This window comes from Moschus berezovskii, chromosome 11 (assembly GCF_049115385.1).
Source record: "Moschus berezovskii isolate FMDL1 chromosome 11, NW_MosBer_1.0, whole genome shotgun sequence".
Classification (NCBI taxonomy): domain Eukaryota; kingdom Metazoa; phylum Chordata; class Mammalia; order Artiodactyla; family Moschidae; genus Moschus; species Moschus berezovskii.
Genome location: NC_142470.1, coordinates 61,710,061 through 61,725,569, shown reverse-complemented (window position 1 = coordinate 61,725,569; position 15,509 = coordinate 61,710,061).

Below are 15,509 nucleotides of genomic sequence, written 5' to 3'. Positions count from 1 at the left end.
GTCCTTATCAATATCTGTTTCTCAAGATGCTCAGTGGACATTCCTACAAACAGTCTTCCGGAGTGACTTGTTTTTGGCTCCCATGTTCATGTCTGCCTTACATGTTATTAGTGCCATTTATCAACATGAATAACAGCGCACAGAACCCTGCATCCTCCTGTCTCTCTGTCTTTTGTCTGTTTCCATCAGTGCCAGGTCTTTGATTGCTTGGGTCCCACTGACCGGGCTTTCTCTCTCTCTTTCTCTTTCTCCTGCACAAACACAGAAGGTTCCCTTGTAGAGGAGGGCAGGGGAGGGAAGGTGACTTTGATGGCCCCAGAAGCCATAACTGATGCTTCAGTAAGAGGCTCAGGTGTGATGTGTGATGAAATCCCCCATGTTCGTTCACAGGAAGACAGCCCTGTGTCAGCAGCAGGACCCTCTCCCCCCCCACCACCTTCCTGGGGTCTGCCACGCTCAAGTGCCCAGCTGGAGATGCTGTGCCTGTTCCAACATCCACCTTCCTTTCTGTTTGTTTACTTGTTCAACTGCACTTGCTTATAAAATGAAGTGCTTAGAAAAGCCCCTTTCTTCCTATTTACTTAAATCCACCATCCCCTTCTTCCCTCTGCTGAAGCTGGTCTGTTCCTCATTCCACTGTTTCTCAGATTGGGTCTAAAAGTCCCAAGGTGCTTGTTAAGGTAGGTTCCTGGGCTACATTCCTTTGAATTATGATCCACTTTATCCTGAGTGGAGCTCAGGGGTCTTTGTTTTTCTGGGGGATGCTGATGCAAGCACTGCTCAGGGTGCTTTCTGGGTCCCCAGCCCCACCAAAACCCACCTGCCACCTTCAGCCTCTGCTCCACTGACATGCCTACATGTGGCCTGTCCAGCATGGGGGCCTTAGGGTAGGTCCAGCAGGGAGGCTCAGGGCTCCCAGAGAGAGCATTCTAAGATCAGCTGTTCCAAAAGACAAGAAGAGGAAGCAGCTGACACCTTAAGGGCTTGGCCTGGAAACTGACCTGCGTCAGTGCCACCATGTTCTCTTGATGGGAGCAGTCACAGAGCCCACCACCTGGGGAAATTCTGGGGAGGGTCAAAGGTGCCATTTCTCAGAGGGAGGATGTCAAAGAATGTCAAAGGAATGTCAAAGAATCCACTGCCCTCCCCACTTCTCAAGGGCAAGCTCAGATGCTGCCTTCTCCAGGAAGTCTCTCCTGCTTCCCCCTTGGGGCCAGGAGCATACTGCCCTCTGAGTTCCTCCAGGCCTATTTTCCCCCTCAAGGTTTCTTCCTTCTGCTTTATTTCTCTTTGACCTCTTCAAGTTGTTTGTTTTCTTTATTTCCCCGTAAAACTGACACCCAATAAATATTTGGTGAATGAATAAATGTCGCCATTGAGAGGTGAATCTGTAGTTACACAGGTCTTGTATAAATGAGATCATTTCATATGTTTCTGTCTATTTGAAGTTTGCTATTTAGAAAGTGTGTGTTACATATAACAAAAACTCATAGCAGCCCAGGAACAGTATAAGGAAAGCCCCCTGAGTACAGACCCTCCTCCAAGGTCAGCGTAGAAACTGCCAACACCCCAGGACTGGCAACTGCAGGGTTAATCTGCATACTCAGTGGTGGGTCCTCAAAACTCCCTTCCTGTTTATTAAGTGAATTCCCACATTGGAATTTTAATAACTTTTGCCATTTCAAATAACTAACCGAAGCCAAAGGCAGGGAATGCAGGAAAGTCTCCTTTCAGCCTAAAAAAATACTGAGAAGGACAGAGTCCTTATTATGCACAGTTCAGCTCCTGGGAAGGCTCGTTGAGCAGGGTTCTGGAGGGGCCAAGGACCCCACAGACAGACGTGGTTTTAGCAATGGGGCCCCTCAGGAGGACGTGGTCCTTAGTGATGGTGCTCCAAAGGCCACATGGTCCTTAGTGATGGGGCCCCTCAGGAGGACGTGGACCTTAATGATGGTGCCTCATAGACAGACATGGTCTTTAGTGATGGGACCCCTCAGGAGGATGTGGACCTTAGTGATAGGACCCCCTCAGGAGGACATGGTCCTTCATGATGGAACCCCTCCGGTGGACATGGTCCTTAGTGATGGTGCTCCAAAGGCCACATGGTCCTTAGCGATGGGGCCCCTCAGGAGGATGTGGACCTTAATGATGGTGCCTCATAGACAGACGTGGTCTTAGCAATGGGGCCCCTCAGGAGGACATGTCCTTAGTGATGGGACCCCTCAGGAGGATGTGGTCCTTAGTGATGGTGCTCCAAAGGCCGCATGGTCCTTAGTGATGGGGCCCCTCAGGAGGACATGGACCTTAATGATGGTGCCTCATAGACAGACATGGTCCTTAGCAATGGGGCCCTTCAGGAGGACGTGGACCTTAACTTAATGATGGTGCCTCATAGACATTCATGATCTTTAGTGATGGGATCCCTCAGGAGGATGTGATCTTTAGTGATGGGGCTACTCAGGCCACGTAGTTCTTAGTGAAGATGAGCATAGGCAAACGTGGACGTTAGTGATAGGACCCCTCGGGCCACATGGTCCTTAGTGAAGGTGAACCGAGATCCGCAGCCCTGGTATAAAGACAGTCAACATCTTGAAGAAATGGGCTTCAGATCCCTAAGTGGCCTTTGGTGAAAAAGAGATGATGCTACTAAAACAGATTTGCACGTTTAATGGGGCCAGTTTCCAGTCTCTTCCTCCATTAAATTTGCAGTATTTTAACCAAAGTTGAGGAGACTCCAGATGCCTGGAGCAGATCACTGAGCTGGAGTGGAGCCCAGCTGCCCATGGTGGAGCAAGCCCCCTGCACTTTGCCTGAAGTCCTTTGTCCTGTGGAGAAGGGAGCATGCCCATTCTCAGTATAAGACCAGAGCAGTGGCTCGATGACCTGGATGCGACGGATGGTGTCATTGTGGGGGCATCATCGTGGGGGCGAGCTGCTCCAGGCAGGAGGGGTCCCAGCCTTTTACACCTGGTCCTGGGGATACCAGGCCTCATCGTGGGGTGTCCAGGGACTGGGCACAGATGGGGCAGGGGCCACAGGACCCACAGGACCATCAGTCAGTGTGACATTCCTTAAAGAATGACTCAAAATAGTCTTGTCACCTTCGACAGAGACACCCTGATCCCAGAGCGATTGTCCCAAGGGACAAGATCTTGCTGTGGCCTTGCTCCTGTGGTCAGGGGTCAGCAGTGACAGCACTGCTAGGGTCTGTTTGGGGCCCAATTAGAGCATCATCACCACATGGTCCACAGAGCTCCCCCAGGCTGCTGGGGCTCTTCCAGTTTCCTTTTGTTCTTGCTGTTATTTCATTTCATTGTTTGTTGATGCTGTGAATTACTGAGCACAGAATTTTAAGACAGCCGCGTAAGTGCCTTATATGTGTGTGTGTTTAGTCATTCAGTTGTGTCCTACTCTTTGTGATCCCGGGAAGATAAGATTTCCCAGGCAAGAATACTGGAGTGGGTTGCCATTTCCCCTGCCAGAGGATGTTCCTGATCCAGGGATGGAACGTGCGTCTCCGTGTCTCCTGTATTGGCAGGTGGATTCTACACCACCGAGCCATCAGGGAAGCCCTAGTGTCTTATGGGTAGATTGAAAATGTGATTCAAACCAGCTCCCTCCAGCCCCCACGTGAACATCCGGGATTCATTCCTTCTGTTAAGGCAGCATACTTTCAAGATGCTCTGCTCAAATACAAATATTCTGGATTAGGTGATAGCAGTATGATATCCTCCATTCACAGAGATGGAGAAGCAGCCGTTGTACCATCACAGGCAAGCCTCTGTCCCCTCCAAGGGTGTAGACACCTGTTAGGCACAAAGGGCAGCCCTTGAAAACAGACCCTACAACTAAACAGTGTTTTCCGATTCCCAAGTCCTTCCCAGGACCTGCGGGGCTTGCAGGAGTAACCCTTCCCCCTTTTACAGATCAGGAACCTGGGGATCAGAGGCTGTGACTTTCTGACTCAGCCCAGGATCTGACACTCCTCTGGTCCCTATGCATCCTCAGATGGCCCAGAGACAAGAGTCCATGCTGGGTGCCCTGCGTGGGGATGTGTAGGGGCAGATTCAAGTCCTCAGGACACTGTCAATCTAGCGAGGGAAGCAGGACACACACTAAAGTGTCAGGAGCAGTGGACTGTGGGTAGATTTTGTAGCTGTTTGAAAGCTATCTCCGAATGGGCATTTTAAGGTCCTCAAACCATCAAGGTTATTATTGTTAGGAACAAGAATGATAAAGCTTTATGTAAATGATTGATGGTTTATCAGCACCTTCACATGGAGTTCTTTATTTTAAACTTGTGGTTTGGGGTGAGGGAGGGTCAAGTCTTTCTGCCAAATCTTGTCCCTCCATCTTAAGATTCTGCTCAAGAATCTTGTCACCTGAAATATTTACGAAGGCAATTTCCTTTAACCTTTGATCGGTATAAAGCTGTTTATATCATCTTGGCATGCTGGTATGAACTCATTTAGCTATTTCCTTTAGGAGATTTGGTCTTTGCTCTATTTTTTCTCCCCTGTGTGTGTGTTGTAGGTCAGGAGGGAGGCAGCTTAAAATCATTTTTGTATTTCATTCGTCAGACCCTCCAAGCTGGGGATGTGTACCCTGAGTCACTGTTTACTGCCCAGCAGGACCTGGCCCTTGCAGAGCTGCCTGCAGGCGCAGGAAGGGGTGGGGTGGCCCTGGGTGCTGGGGCGGCTCCAGGACTGGGTGGAGGAGAAGGGGCTTGTCACAGGGATGGACCCCAGTTACCCTTATTCACTATTCATGTTTCTCCTTGAAGGGCCCTGCCCCATGTGGGAGCAACAACATTCACAATGCACAGCCATAAGATGACCGTGGTGGGTGTGACCATGCTGTGACCTTCCCCCCATCCGGTAGCTCCAGGCACCATTGCTACTGCTAAGTCACTTCAGTCGTGTCCGACTCTGTGTGACCCCATAGACGGCAGCCCACCAGGCTCTGCCATCCCCAGGATTCTCCAGGCAAGAACACCAGAGCGGGTTGCCATTTCCTTCTCCAATGCGTGAAAGTGAAAAGTGGAAGTGAAGTCACTCAGTCATGTCCAACTAGTAGCGACCCCATGGACTGTAGCCCACCAGGCTACTCTGTACATGAGATTTTCTAGGCAAGAGTACTGGAGTGGCTTGCCATTGCCTTCTCCAGGCACCATTAAGTGGACATAAAGTCTTTATTAGAGCCCCAAGGAAAGTTATGACCAACCTAGATAGCATATTAAAAAGCAGAGACATTACTTTGCCAACAAAGGTCCGTCTAGTCAAGGCTATGGTTTTTCCAGTGGTCACGTATGGATGTGAGAGTTGGACTGTGAAGAAAGCTGATCACCGAAGAATTGATGCTTTTGAACTGTGGTGTTGGAGAAGACTCTTGAGAGTCCCTTGGACTGCAAGGAGATCCAACCAGTCCATTCTAAAGGAGATCAGTCCTGGGTGTTCATTGGAAGGAATGATGATAAAGCTGAGGCTCCAATACTTTGGCCACCTCATGTGAAGAGTTGACTCATCGGAAAAGACTCTGATGCTGGGATGGATTGGGGGCAGGAGGAGAAGGGGATGACAGAGAATGAGATGGCTGGGTGGCATCACCGACTCTATGGACATGAGTTTGAGTGAACTCCGGGAGTTGGTGATGGACAGGGAGGCCTGGCGTGCTGTGATTCATGGGGTCGCAAAGAGTTGGACACGACTGAGCGACTGAACTGAACTGAACTGAGAGCCCCACTCCCTATCATGCAACCTCAGTTATTTTTTAATATTTTCATTAAAGTACAGTTGACTTACAAAGTTGTGTTAATTTCTGGTGAACAACCAAGTGATTCAGTTGTGCACATACCTCTATCCATTCTTTCTCATATTCTTTCCATTCTGATTTATTACAAGCTATTGAATATAGTTTCCTGTGCTATACGGTAGGACCCGGTTGTTTATTTTATACACAGTTGTGTATCTGCCATAGCATCATGGATGGACCTAGAGATGATCACGCTAAGTGAACTAAGTCAGAGAAAGACAAATACCTTCTGAGTTACTCACATATAACTTTCCCCTGCTTCCCCTGACTGTCTAAGCCCAAAAACAGAGGCTAATCACATCCACGTTTTCTCCTGACTGCTCTAGAGTGAAACTGAAGTCAAAGCAGCAGCACACTGTTTAATGTGCAGGTCAAAGGGGTCTGAGGAACGTGTGCAGCTGTGTGTCCAGCACAGTCACTCCAGAATGGACTCTAACCCGCTGCCCACTCCTGGGTTCACCAGCTGAGGCCTGAGAGCAGGTCACCTCGGAGGGGAGCACACGTATTTGATTTGAGGGAGGTGGTTTTAACTCCCACGTCAGCTATGTGGAGCACATGCCTGCAGCCTTGGAGGGAGACAGGGGTGACACACAGGCCCCCACAGCTCAGCTGGGACCATGACCTTCCTGGGCCTGTGTGACACCACACCAGTCCAAGCCCTGGCTGAGTTAGGGCTTAAGAACCAAAGTGGCCCAATGCACAGAAATTTCCAGAGACAGGCTGCTCTTGACTCAACACGGAACCCTCCCACAGAGCGTTCTCTGTCAGGGTTCACGTTATTACACTTTGGCCAAAACCACTCTGCACTTCCTCTCTCACCCCCACAAGGCTGGCAACTCGGAGGATTCGGGTGCTCTGACTCCAGGCAGCCAACAGGGCTGAGGCTGCCAGCCAGGGAATGGAGCCTGTCTCATCAGTGAGAGGCAACAAGGCTTCTCACTGAATGGTGGGGCCTTCATGTAATTTTTACATTAAAACATTTTGTGCCTCTCCAGGTAGGGGGATGTCTTTCTAGCAACTGTTTTCCTACCCCTCATGTACCCCCAGACCCCTGTTTCCAAGATTGGACTTATACCCTCAAAACTAACACAACATTGCAAATCAACTTTACTCCAATAAAAATTTTTTAAAAATTGGACTTGGCTATAATGATTGGTTCCATCTCTTCTAAGATCCCAAGGACACGCAGCAGTGGTGATTATACCAAGCATTTTGATTTCTTATATTAGTTGGTTTTTATACAGATCAAGTCATATTTTGCACAGCATGAAAGAGGGCCAGAAGTATTCCAATACTCTGCAAGAAAATAAAATTCTAGGGGTTAAATGTTTCCTTACAGTTCCAAGCAGCTCAAAGAATGTATAGGTAAAACTGTACATAGTTTCGAGGTCATAATTTTGAAGCTCTTTAAGGGTAGGGGATGGGCTTCCCTGGTGGCTAAGTCAGTAAAGAATTCACCTGAAACGCAGGTGATCCTGGTTTGATCCCTGGGTCGGAAAGATCCCCTGGAGGAGGAAATGGCAACCCATTCCAGTATTCTTGCCTGGAGAATCCCATGGACAGAGGAGGAGGGCGGGCTATAGTCAGAGTCTCGAAAGAGTCAGACACATGATTTCGCAACTAAATTATCAAGGTAGGGAGGACATGTCTGCCTCTGGTATGGAAGGTGACTTAAATAACTTTGGTGAAATTTCAGAGAACACATTGGCCCCCAAATTGCTGTTTAAAAGAACCTGCTTTAATACCATGAACTCTAATACCTAAACCAACTAGATATTTAGTTGATGCAAGATATATTATCAAATATTTTGGTGAAAAGGACTTCAATTAAATACTACTGACAATGGAATTCAAGTGAAACTAATTACCTTTACAAAGCTTAGATGCGCATTTTTTCTGGGTCAGCTCTTTTTCCTTCGTCAAAATTCCTGATGATGGCAAACATGCAAAGATACCCATAAAGAAGATTCAGTCATTCATACTCTGCTCTGCAGGTCTCATTACTTCCAACAAGGCAACCCCTCTCACTTCCTCAAGCTCATTAGATGCTCAAACACTCAGGAGATTACTTAAACATCAATGATTAAAGGTATGCAGGCTATGCTTTGCAGATGAGCTATCTTCCTGCCTGTAGAAACAGGAGGATTTAAAGTTTGTTCATTGATAGAATCAACTCCAGATCAAGCAAGAATGGCAAATTCTTTAGAATGTAAAACATTCACTTCCAGGACTACTCTTTTGTTGTTGTTGTTGTTTAAATGTTTGTTCATTGATAGAATCAACTCCAGATCAAGCAAGAATGGCAAATTCTTTAGAATGTAAAACATTCACTTCCAGGACTACTCTTTTGTTGTTGTTGTTGTTTAAATGTTACTCTTTTTTTATTTTGGCTAAGGGATATGGGATCTTAGTTCTCAGATCAGGACTTGTGTCCCTTGCATTGGGATTGTGGGGTCTTAACCTCTGCGCCACCAGGGAAGTCCCCCAGGACTACTCTTTTAAGCTCTCAAATGTACTGTTAAAGGGACCACTCTCATTTAAGGAAGTCATGTGTCATTTGGTAAATACCATGGAGCTGACTGTCCTCTGCATCCATTATCAGGATGAAAAACGCAGAGATGAAGGAAAAAGAGACCGTCTAGTGAAGATTAGTCCCTTAGACAACTCTTTTGCCCCTTCCAGTGCCGAAACGTTGACCAGACTCATTTCCTTGGGCTTCTTGTCCACTAACCCTTCCTGTCCTGTGATGAAACAGCTGGAAGGCCACAGGCTCGGTCACTCTTGGTCATCCCCCTTTAGGACCACTGGTTGTCCATGGTGCGATCAGAGTTTGAAGGAAATGGCTGGAGACTAGCTGAGCTTGGCTGCCAGGAGCTGGGAAGTCTGTGCAGAAAGGACCTGGCCAGACTTGTTAGGATCTGTATTAGGAGAGCTGATCCCACCAGGCTGGGGAGCTGATTCTGGTATCCGGGGGGGCGGAGGTCAAGAAACAAATGTGTCATGGGAGGAGAGCTTGAATGTGTGGGTGGGGCTCCACATACTCCTCTCCTCCAGGACCAGCTCCGGGGAGAAAAACACAAGAGGACTCATGGTGAAGATCAGTGAATAAATAAACTCAGCCAAACTCAAACCTCGTCATCAAGGTAGTAGTTTGGAGCCAAGAGACAAAAACCCACAAAAACAACCAAAGCAGAGACTCAAGAGGAGAAAAGTGGGGACAGGACTATAATCAATAAATAAACATGGGTGGCAGGGTCATCAAAGCTCCAGCTGGGGGTGAACCAAAGCAGTGCTGCAAACACGGTGACCTTCACTGCTGCCAACAGAGCCCAAATGTGGTGGCTGAGGGTGGGAGGGTGAGGGTGCAGAGGGGACTTCAGCCAGACTCTTGTTATTACCAGGACTTGCTGTAGAAACTGTAGTGCACTTCCACCATGAAGATTCTACTACAAACACACACACACACACCCAGAAAGCCCAAAACAACAGCAAAAACCTTAACAAGAGACCTCTTTATGGGATGAAAATAAAACCTACAGGCTGTGCTCACAAGTAGACATGGCCTGTGAGAGATGCTTCTCCCATGCGTCTGAAAAAAAAAAAAAAAAGTATTTCTTTAAAAAATAATTATATTATTTTTATTGTCATTTTACTTGTTTTTATTTTTTGGCTGTGCCACACAGCATGTGGGGTCTTAGCTCCCTGACCAAGGATTCAGCCTGTGCTCCCTGCATTGGAAGCATGGGGTCCTAAGCACTGAGACACCAGGGAAGTGCCCCTCATAAGTCTTTTAAGGAATTTAAAGCCATTATCATGTTCAGAGATGTCATTCTGCACATTTTCAAGTTTGGTTGTGCACATCACAACTTATCCACTATTGTAAAAAGGGATAAATAAATAGAAAGTAAGTTTTAAGAATCACTGCGGCTTCCCTGGTGGCTCAGATGGTAAAGAATCCACCTGCAATATGGGAAACCTGGATTCGATCCCTGGGTTGGGACGATCCCCTGGAGGAGGGCATGGCAACCCACTCCAGTATTCTTGCCTGGAGAATCCCATGGACGGATGAGCCTGCTGGGCTACTGTCCACGGGGTCGCAAAGAGTTGGACAAGACTGAGTGAATAAGCACACAGCGGCTTTTGCGTCTTGAATCCCCTGATGAAGACACAGGAGTCTGATCAGGGAGCCCTGAGCTGTTTCAGGTGAGACAGGAGGGAGGTAGACGAGGGTGGTGTTGGAAGGGGCAGAGAGATGTACACAGACCTCAGAATACAGGGTGGGGAATGGACAAGAGTTGGTGATGGGTTGTGGAGGATGGGTTGGAGGGAGGGGCAAGAGGGTGGAAGTGCTGAAGTTGAAAGACCTGTGACTCACCCAACAGGAGTGCCCAGTGGGCAGCCAGATCTCCACGGCAGGTGTGGAGCTCGACAGAGACCAGGGTGGAGATGGTTCAGGGGCTCTCAGTATACAGGGGTCTCTGACTCCACGCAACTGGAGAGATTCACCCAGGGAGGCGGCCTGAAGTGGGAAGGTGAGTGCCTAAGAGAACCTATGAAGAAACTGACATTTAAGGGCACTGTGATGCTGCAGAAGACTCTTGAGAGTTCCTTGGATGGCAAGATCAAACCAGTCAAAGGTCTGAAAGGAAATCAACCCTGAATATTCACTGGAAGGGCTGATGCTGAAGCTCCAATACTTTAGCCAGCTGATGCGAAGGGCTGACTCATTGGAAGAGACCCTGATGCTGGGAAAGATTGAGGGCAGGAGGAAAAGGGGGATGATAGAGGATGCGATGGCTGGATGGCGTCAAAAACTCAAGGGACATGAGTTTGAGCAAGCTCTAGGAGATACTGAAGGACAGGGGAGCCTGGCGTGCTAGGCCATGGGGTCACAAAGAGTTGGACATGAGTTCGCGACTGAACAACGACCAAAGAGAAACCTAGAAATGCGATGGAGGTGGAGAGGGTTTGGCTGTTTCTAAAAATGTAGGTACTGCCGGAAAGGACCAGTTATTAAATTCTCAGCCCTTTAGCATAAAGTGAAATATCAACCATTCTTTTTCCTGAGAGGAAAAGTCATGAACACAGCAATCACTAAAATGGAGAAAGACCCACGGAAGGGCTGGAGGGAAAAGTCCCAGAGATGAGGTCTGAGTCCTCGGTTGCCTGCTATTAATAACGGACCAGCGGCCAACACTTTGCTCATCTGTGGTGTGGGGGCCTTCCCAATGCTTGCCCGCTCACCCCAGGGCTGTGGAGAGAAAGACGGATACAGGGAAATCCTACCCATGAGCTCTGATCCTCTCAGTGCTGTGTATATTGTGTGTGTGTGTGTGTATGTGTGTATATTGTGTGTGTGAGTGTGTGTGTCCCCTAGGCCTGCTGTTGCAAATTACCACAACTCACTGGCTTAATTTAACACACACTTGCGCTCTTACAGTTCTGGGGGCCAGAAGTCTTCAGTTAGTCTCACTGGTTCAATATTAAAGTGTGGGCAGGAACGTGTTCCCCCCAGAGGCTGAGAGGAAAGCCCTGTTCCCAGCTTTTCACAGTGCCCCGAGCTTCATGCCTTGGACTCCTTGGCTCCAGGCTCAGTGTTCCATCGTCTAATCCATTAACATAGCATCTCACTCTGTGGTCACATCTCTGTGTAATCTTGCCTCTGAGCCCCTCTTGGAAGGACCCTTGAAGTCACACTGGGCCCATCCCGGGGATCCAGGACAGCAGCCCTCCCCTCCCCATCTCAAAAACCCTGAGTTAATCACATAGCACTGTCTCTTCTACCAAATAAGAGAACATTTAGAGGATGCAGAGCTTAGGACATGGGTATCTTCAGGACCATTATTCAGGCAAACACACCACATGTGCCCTCCGGAGTGTGGGCGGGGGACTGGCCACATCTCAGATCAAATTCAGCCTGAGGTTCCTAGGCCCCTCTGTGTCCCATGTTCCCGTCTGAATGTGAGACCAGTGGTGCTCCGAGGGTGGTCCCGGGAACTGCAGTATCAGTGTGGGGGAACTCGTTAGGATTGTACCATTTTGACCCCAGGCCCTTAAGACAGAAGCTCTGAGATGTTGGATGAGTCCTGCTGAAGGTTCAGATGCAGGCTCTTGGTAGCTCAGGTCTGAGCAGGGTCCAGAAGGAGGAGGGCGGCCAACTTTTCAGCAAAACCACTCAAAGCTTTAAGCAGGTAACATACTAAGATCATGACATCCGGTCCTATCACTTCATGGCAAATAGACAGGGAAAAGATGGAGACAAAGATAGACTTTATATTTTGGGCTCTAAAATAACTGCGGACGGTGACTGCAGTCATGAAATTAAAAGATACTTGCTTCTTGGAAAGAAAGCTATGACAAACCTAGACAGTGTATTAAAAAGCAGACACATCCCTTTGCCAACAAAGGTTTGACTAGACGTCAAAGCTATGGTTTTTCCAGTAGTCATGTACAGATGTGAGTGCTGGACCATAAAGGAGGCTGGCCGCCAAAGAATTGATGCTTTCAAATTGTGGTGTCAGAGAAGACTCTTAAGAGTCCCTTGGTCTGCAAGGAGATCAAACCAGTCAATCCTAAAGGAAATCAGTCCTGAATATTCATTGGAAGGACTAATGCTGAAGCTAAAGCTCCAATACTTTGGCCACCTGATGGGAAGAGCCATCTCACTGGAAAAGACCCTGGTGCTGGGAAAAATTGAGGGCAGGAGGAGAAGGAGGTGGTAGAAGATGAGATGGTTGGATGGCATCACTGATTCAATGGACATGAGTTTGAGCAAACTCTGGGAGATAGTGAAGGACAGGGAAGCCTGGCATGCTGCAGTCCATGGGGCTTCCTAACAGCTGGACACAACTGAGCAACTGAACAGCAACAACAGATCAGAACCTGAGGGGAGGCCCTGGTAGGGCGTTAAGTTCCCAAGTCATTCTGAAGTGCACCCACTCCTAGTGCTGGGACCCTACGACAAAACTTAGCCTTGTAAGGAGGAGTCAGGGCTTCTAAATCAGTGCTTCTCAAACTCGAGGAGGGTCAGAGTCACTGGAGGGCTTGTTGGGACTCAGATTCTGGCCCCCGTTCCTCCCAGTGCTGGGCCAGCGGTCTGGGCAGACCTGGGAATGTGCATTTCTGACAAATTCCCAGGCAATGTTCACAGCGCTGGTCAGGACCCCACTTGGAGGATCTCTGCACCAGTGTGTGACTGTAACACCAGCTGCTGCTGCTGCTACTGCTAAGTTGCTTCTGTCCGACTCTGTGTGATCCCATAGACGGCAGCCCACCAGGCTCCCCCATCCCTGGGATTCTCCAGGAAAGAACACTGGAGTGGGTTGCCATTTCCTTCTCCAATGCATGAAAGTGAAAGTGAAGCCGCTCAGTCGTGTCCGACTCTTAGCGACCCCATGGACGGCAGCCTACCAGGCTCCTCCATCCATGGGATTTTCCAGGCGAGAGTACTGGAGTGGGGTGCCATTGCCTTCTCCAGTAACACGAGCAGTGCGCCCCAAATATGCTCCCAGCCCGAGTTAAGGCTACAAAGTCTAGAAGCATCAGAAGTAAATTTATGAGAGAATTCCCTCTCCCCTGTTTTGGACAATGTCACTCGAACTTAACTATCAAAATTGTGGTATCTGTGACTTAAAGAAGATGAAAGAAATGGGGTGGAAATGGAGTTTAAGGGGGAAGAGAAGGGAGAAGAACATTGAAAACAGGTGGGGGACTTCCTGTGTGGTGTCCAGTGGCTAAGACTGCACTTCCAATGCAGGAGGCCTGGGTTTAATCCCTGGTCAGGGAAATAGATTCCACATGCTGCAACTAAGACTCAGAGTAGTCAAATAAATAAAGTAAATAATTATTTTTTAAAAATGGATGGGATGGAGACTTTCCTGGTGGTCCAATGGCTAAGATTCCACATTCCCAGTGCAGGGGGCTTAGGTTCGATTCCTGGTCAGGGAACTAGATCCCACATGCCACAATGAAAATCGAAGGTCCTGTGTGCCACAACTAGGACCTGGCACAGTCAAATAAAAAAATAAATAAAATATTTTTTAAAAACACACAAAAACAGGCGGGATGGGGGAAGAAAACCCAAATAATGCTAACTGGCTTCTCGAAGTGCCAACGCCTGACTGTGGTGTGTGAGTGTGTGTGTCTGTGTGTGTGTGAGACAGGGCAGAACACTGAAAACAGTGAATAACCCTCCAATGTTCAGGGACAGTTCTCTGAGCATAACGCATTTAAGACTCCTCCTCCATGTGGTGTGGTTTGAGTGTCTCTTCTCTTTTAATCTCTGAATGCTATTCCACTGTCTGCATGGACCACGCTCTCTTTATCCATCTCCTACTAAAGGGCATCTTGCTTGTCCACCAGGTTTGGCAGTTATGAATAAAGTTGCTATAAACGTGTGTGCACAGGTTTTGAGTTAAGTTTTCAGATCAGCAGGGGAGACACCTAGCGTGATTGCAGGATAATGTACTGAGTTTGTCTAGCTTTGTAGAAACTGTCAGACTGTCTCCTAATGCGGTTGTACCATTTTGCCTCAGGCCCACCCGCCACTCCCCAGCCATGATCGAGGATTCCTGCTGCTCCATATCCTCCCCAGAAGTTGCTATTGTCAGTGTTCTGATGCTGGGAAAGGTTGAGGGCAGGAGGAGAAGAGGGTGACAGAGGATGAGACTGTTGGATGGCATCACTGACTCAATGAACATGAGTTTGAGCAAACTCCAGGAGATGGTGAAGGACAGGGAAGCCTGGCGTGCTGCAGTCCACGGGGTCACAAAGAGTTGAACACAACTTAGCAACTGAACAACAACAAAAAAGTGTGTACCAGTCTTTTGTTGTTTTTTTTTTTTTCCCAATCCACATTGGAGCATGGCCAGTTTGGAACATGGAGCAGTTTTTCCCTGGCCTTGGATTTCGTGTTGATTTTTAAAAATCTGTGTTTCGTCAAGCCCAGAGGGCTTAGTAGGAAGCAGCAGCCCTCAGTTCCTCAGCTGAACCTGTGGAGTCTGTATGTCAACAGAAGCATCAACTCGTGTAATGGGGATCTGGGGAGAGATCGGGGAAAACAAAGTGACCAGAACACAACCATGTGAAGTAATTATCCTCCAATTAAAAATAAAAATGAAAAAATTACCCCCTCCTCAAAGTATTGATGGCTGCTGCTGCTGCTGCTAAGTCACTTCAGTCGTGTCCGACTCTGTGTGACCCCGTAGACAGCAGCCCACCAGGCTCCCCCGTCCCTGGGATTCACCAGGAAAGAACACTGGAGTGGGTTGCCATTTCCTTCTCCAATATTGATGGCTACATTCCGAAAAGAAAAAGAAAAGAAAGTGACCAGAGTGGAGTGGAACATAGGCAGCTCTGGTCGTGCAGAAGAATGGCTTTCAATACCCCATCAAAATATTTACAGTTAAATAAATAGCTAAAGAGGTAAATGGAGAAGGCAATGGCACCCCACTCCAGTACTCTTGCCTGGAAAATCCCATGGATGGAGGAGCCTGGTGGGCTGCAGCCTGTGGGGTCACTAGGGGTCGGACACGACTGAGCGACTTCACTTTCACTTTTCACTTTCACACATTGGAGAAGGAAATGGCAACCCACTCCAGTGTTCTTGCCTGGAGAATCCCAGGGACAGGGGAGCTTGGTGGGCTTCCATCTATGGGGTCACACAGAGTCAGACACGACTGAAGTGACTTAGCAGCAGC